This window comes from Corylus avellana, chromosome 1 (assembly GCF_965113065.1).
Source record: "Corylus avellana chromosome 1, dhCorAvel1.hap1.2, whole genome shotgun sequence".
Lineage (NCBI taxonomy): Eukaryota > Viridiplantae > Streptophyta > Magnoliopsida > Fagales > Betulaceae > Corylus > Corylus avellana.
The window spans coordinates 22,595,130-22,601,830 of NC_142490.1; positions in this window are offsets into that span (position 1 = coordinate 22,595,130).

Here is a 6,701-nt window from a genome sequence, read left to right on the forward strand (position 1 = left end):
AGTGTAACTTTAAGGAGTAGAGTGTAATTTACCTTCTTATTATTATTATTATTTTTTTTTAATTTTTAAAGATTTGATTATTTGGGTTTGTTTACATGCAATGCAGATCTAATATATAGACATATTTATTAAGTCGTATTTATTGTCAAATGTTGTCTATCCTATTTTAATAAGAGCGTTTTTTAAACTCACAAAAGGCGTGGAAAGGGAAGGCCTACTGCATATCGTGTAGTACTCATATGCTAAAAAGAAATAATATGCATCCATTGTTCCTTTTTCGTAACCCTTTCCTTATTCAATTAAAAAAAATAAAAAATAAATAAATAAGCATCCACTACAACGAGGGGCTAAAATCAGCTAAGATCTTCTTGAACTTGTTTTGGATGAATATGCTAATTAGATTTCTTCTTTTTTCTGTTTTGTGGGAAAAAAAAGCTAATTAATTCTATTAATATGATTAACAAGATGTTAACAGGATTTTCAACAGCTAAGTTGACTTTGGAGCATACAAGTAATTTAGATTATCATTTCAAGCAAGATATCTAGAAAACTGTATTCTAGATTAATTTTTGGAGTTATTTATCATGTAATTTATGATAAAGTGTATTCATGTGAATAAGAGGTATATTACTTTGAAAAGCATTGAACAGTTTGTCTGAGATAGCCAAACTCACAAATAAATCAAGAACTTTTATGGACGTTTAAAAAACTGGTGTGATAATTTACGTGACACTTACCAAAATATTTTCTTGAAAAATAGGTTCATAGAAGCCATTAAAGTGATGGACGTATGCCCAAACACATGGAAGGGAACAACATGCATGCATATAGGATAGGAAGATAATAATGATTTGATTGATGGAAAGCATGGAAGGAAAAAGGGTTCATACAAGACAGTTCACCCAAAACAAATGAGAAGAAAAATTTGAAGTCTCAAAAACCCTAGAGACTTTGAGTTATGTGCTCATACCTTGCAAATTTGGTTTGTGTAATTAATTTGATCCTATACTTTCTTGAAGATCTTTCTTTGAAATCTTCAATTGTATCTCATGCTATTAAGTCGACTAATTTTATAAATTTCTCTTGTATATCTTCACAATTAAAGTGGCTTTTAAAATCACTATTTGATCAAAATTTAATATTGACCAATTACAAGTTTAATGGTGATTTTAAGAGCTACATTATTCTTGGAGTGATACAAAAGTGACTTCTAGCATTACTGTCACATACATGTTCCCAACAAAACTAAGTTTAGGAAACTATGTTTGCTTGATCTTCTAACGATTATTCTTTTTATAATGTTTTCTCAATATATATATATTTTTTAAAAATATATATATAAATTATTTTTTTGGGGACCAGGCCTTGGGGGTTATTAACTGCTAACCATAAGGTGGTTCCGCCCCTACGGAGTGGTTATTAACCGCTAACCGTTAATAACTACTAGCTCCTGTTAATATCAACTAAACCGTAATCGGATAACTAAATAATTGTTTAGACTGGCTGCGGTTACTGGTTATGTAGATTGAAAAAGTGGTTAATAACCGGTAACTCGTTTTATAATATATTATATATATTAATAGCATATATATATATATATATATAAGCAATCTATTTGGAATAACATTTATTCTAAAAAAAAAAAAAGAAAGAAAATTATTTTTAACTAGTGTTGCTAGCTATTAATCCCCGGCTAATTGTAACAGCGAAGGAGAAAATAAAAAAAGGTGCATGTGGCTGAGTTTCGCCGTCGTCATAAAATTGTTAAAGCTTTATATAATTTGCTCTTACTTTAACCCGCCGCTTCTCTAAGTTCTTTAATGGGTGTCAGTGGCTTCTCTCTCACCGACCTGACCAACGTCACCAGTTCTTTCTACTACTCAAAAGGTAACGCCCCTTTGTAATCTGAATCCCTTTTAATGTTTTTTTTATTCCCTGAATTGAATCTTTCATGTTCTTTGTTGAGCTAGTGTTGTTACAGTATGTTATTGTTCTAGGTTCAGGTTGGTATATGTTGTAGACTTGTAGTATGGTGAATGCTTTTAATGCTAGGAACTGATCAGGAGGCGTTATTTGATGATGGGTTGTTGTTGTTTTTATTGGTGTTGGTGGTGCTGTCTTTAGCTTTGAACTTGATAGTACTGAGGTTTAGTGGTGATTGCAACCATTTTGTGATTAATGGGATTTGTTTCCATTTGAAATGTAATACGTACTATGGTTGCTGTTTTTGGTCTCAACTGGTGAGATTGAAGTTGCAAGAAGAGATTCGTGAGGAGTTGTTCTGGGTCATTAATATGTGGGCATGTGGAATTTACCTGATAATACCCGATGCTACTGGTAAATTTAATAGACAAGATGACTTGAGAAACCACTACAATACTCAAAGTTCACTTATTTGAAGAAAATCCTTGTGTATATTCCTTTCTCATATATGCATCATTGTTGTTATCGATTTTCTACTGTTTCCAGCCTTTGTCCTTTTTCGCTTTTATAGTTGTTGGAGTAAAAGGTCTTTTTAAATGACAATGATTGGTGCTAGCTTGTACATATCTATTGACCACATATATCGTTCATGATATTATTTGTGGTGATTAGTAGGTTTTGGGTTGTAGAGAATTTTTTCCTGGGGTTTGCCTCCATATATAGGTGAGGTAAGGTGTAAAATTTTATTTTTCTTGCTTTCCCGGAATGCCAATATGTTTATCAATATTTATATAGGAAAGTTATAAAATTGATAGCAATATTGTATGAATGTGGATTCAACAAAAGACTTTATTGCAATAGAGAGATTTAAGAAGATGCTAAGAACTTAGGGTCCATTTGGGATTGCAGTTTCAATAAATGCGATTTTAAAAATTGAGTTTTTAAATATTGCTTTTTTGAAATAGCTACGTTTTAAAATCGCAAAGGCTTTTGGTAAAATATGTTTAAAAGTTTTTTTTATCAAATATTTGTTATGCGCAATCATGATTTTAGTTTAAATTTGCGCATTTTTTAATAAGCACCCCTAACATACTTATAAAAATCATAGATTCTTTTCTTATTTTAGATTAAGTGTTTTTTAAATCGTAATGTCAAACGCCTTACGTTTTAGGATATCTTTTAAAACACAAATTATTCTTGTAAAATCGCAATCTCATATGCTCGTGAGTGACGTGTTACTAGCTTCAGCTTCAACATTCTATAAATAGTAGGCTTAAAGTCTACTGATTTTGTATTAGCTAAGGTGGTTAGTTTCAACTATAAATGTAGTTGATGTAGTCTGTAATTTGTTATCTCAATCACGTGGAGGGTTTTGTACTTTCTCTCTCTTTATTTATATATTATTATTATTTTTTTTAAGGTAAAAGTTATCTCATTCATAAAAGTGTAGTTTGAATTGTTCTGGTAGTAGCTTTGGTTATTTGCTCTGGTAATGCCGAGGACCAAGGTGCAGCTTTTTGAACTCTTTATCTTCTTCTTCTTCTTTTTCTTCTTTTTTTTTTTTTTTTTTTTTTTGGAAACAACATGAATATTCCAAAGGGTGCCATAAGAGTGCTGTTTTTAACTGCTGTGGTAAAAAGAAAAACCAAATTCCAGTATATATGTGCACCAACAAAAACAGGCCTCCATATATATAAGAATATTTGGTTACATAAGCTTCAGATAGGATTCCTAGCTACAAGGGAATGAAAATACAAATACATCAAAATTAGACAAAGATTATGTGTTTCACTAGAAATTAAAAATAATAGTGAATATGATGATAACAAGCAACAACAGTGGAATCATTGGCAGTTGATGGGTCGGCCATGGAGCAGACAAGTAAGAAGGTTCCATATGGTGTCTTTGAACAATAAAATCCTCTATGTTATCTCTTTCAATCCAAAAGCAAAACAAAAAGGGGAAAGCCCTCCCCCCCACTTTCTCATAACCATTGCTATTAGTTAGCCCTACACTCTTTTCATTTCTCTTTTTCATCTCTGCAGATTGTGCTTGTTCCTTTCACTACAAGATGCCGTGAATTAGTTGTAAACAAACAAAGCAACTTTCCTTATCATTAAAGTGACATAACATGACTACTTGAACTATAATGCACGACTAGAAAATTTGGTGGGAGGAAGATAGATACATTAATCATTAATGTCAATCTCGATTGATGCTTGAAGTAACACAAGTTGTAACACTCGGGCTTGTTAAGGCTAGGTTTGTCAACTTGTTCTTTCGTAGGCGCAAAGCATTGAACCTAACTTTAACGGGCTAGGGACGTTACAGAAGCTATGATGCCTTCCTATCACTAAAGTTATGAACCCCAAGCTAGTCTAGAGATCCATGTCCCTATCTAGCTATATTCTTGCAATTTCTGGACCTCAAAATCCTTAAACTTGTGTCCAAAAACTGTCACCGTAAGTAAGATCACCAACAGCACTAAGGCTTGAATTCTTTTATCCAAATTAGTACTTGGTACTTGGCCAGACATCAAAAAGTATTGTTGTCCCTCTTTTATTGAGGAACCACATAGTGAAAGTTAAAAAAAAAAAAAAAAAAAAAAAAAAAAAGTATGAATAGATTATATATTTCACCTGTAACGATTTTTTTTCCTATTTTAAATTAAGTGTTTTTTAAATCGCAATGCCAAACGCCTTGCATTTTACGATATCTTTTAAAAACGAAAATTATTTTTGCAAAATCGCAATCCCAAATGTACGCTTAGTGATGTGTTACCGGTGGGGAAACATTCTATAAATAGAATGTCACTGAATCTCACCAGTGAACCCTTCTAAGAGTTTTCCTTTCTTACAAAGTTCCTCCCTAAAAAGCGGTCTTGAAGTCATTGGACCAACATTAATGATGTTGGACAAGGTCTAAGAACAGTTGACATACATTGGTTTAACCATGACACTCGCTCAGAACAATGAGTAGCGTGGAGTGTTTTCATGTCAAACCTTTAGCCACACGGCCAACAACCTGTCTATTTAACCGTGCACAACAAACACCCAGAGGATCAACATACCAAAATGTTTGAGGGAAAAATCATGGCAAACGTAGTGAAGGATTCTTGCCTCTTAATTAAGAGTATATGGCAAAAGATGGTGGAGTTGCATGAATTCATTAGTGACTTGGCTATTGATATATAACAAGAAAAACAACTCTTCATATCATAAAAGATGAAGATGAATCCCAAGTTAAACATAGGAGGGTCCACTAACCACTAATGAGAAAGATTTAGAGATATTTTTTAGGTCAGAAAATGCTACTCACACTCACACCTCCCACACTCTAAAATGCTTATTTTTTGACGTGACACTAAAAATTATCATTAAATTCAAAATTTAATAGCGATTCATCCAAAATTTAATGATAATTTTTAGTGTCATGTCAGATAGTATACATTAGAGTGTATAACATTTCTCTTCTTTGGGCCAAACCAAATATGCATCAAACACAGTAGTTTGATTCTTTGTTGCATTGGCCAGAAGATCTTAAGATCTCAGTTTCTCAATATCTCAAGATCTCAATTTCTCATTGTACAATATGAACAAGGTAACAATTGAAAACATAATTGTTCAGAGTATTCAAAATGTACCACTATCACTATCTATTATTTATAAACCTAACTGAAACACTCGAACCTGACCTAAATCAAACCAACCTAACTCGAACCTTCCAATTCTTCTACCCTCGCATCCACTTCCACGTGAATCCCCTCATGCTTCACATTTCCATGTTGGCAAAATGCTAAAATCAATTCTATTAGAGGTGGATCAAGGGCTCATGAAAAGCAAATCATCTTATCAACCAAATAAGCAATATCCATTTGTTCAACCATAACTAAATCTTTATTTGATCAGATCATTAAAATTTTTTCCTCCGAAGAGCTCAGTGCGGGACCCAGACTTGGGGATTTAAAACAGCAGCCACCGGAGGAGGTTCCTCCAGTGGAAAAAGCTCCTCCTAAGAGGTTCCTCGTCGGCCACCCCCTCATCGGCCAGAAAAAGTTCCTCATTGGCCACCTTCGGATCAATAACAGCAGAGTCTGCGGATTCATGGCCGGCCTCCACCTGCGCCTCTAATTGTAGAAAATCTTCAAGTTGAAAATCATTTGGAACATCCAATACAAAATCCTCTAGTTCGTTATCCTCAGGCTCTAGTGGGTGATCCACTAGATTAACCTAGTTCAAGTCCCAATTCCAGGGTAGTTGCGCCTGGTGGTACAGGCACCTGCCCAAGCTCCCAGTCCCAGGGTAGTGGCTTCGCTCCTGCTCCTGCCCCTGCCCCCGCCGCCGCCTCCGCATGTCTCCTTCTCATCGAGAGGAGAATCAAGAGAATCCTTCTGGATCCTCTATCGGCATTGAGCCGGAACAAGCGATAATGCCTACAAACAACGAACATCGCTCAATCCTTGCTGCTTTTTTTCTCCTCCTTTCTTCCTGCATCTCTCCCCCTCTCTTCTCTCCCTTTTCTTTTTGTTCTCCAAATCCAGTTTGTGACGGCGTGAATGAAGAAAGAAAGAGTTTCTATTTTGGTTTGCGGGGTGGGGCGGGGCGGGTACCCGATAATTTTAAAACCTCTTACCCACAACCCGCCTCGCAAACTTACAAATATTGGCAAACTAATTATTAATTATTGATAACGAAAATACCAAGCTTCTGCTATCAAGTCTTCAAACATAGTAGTTCGATTCTTTATTGCATTGGCTAGAAGATCTTAAGATGTTAAGA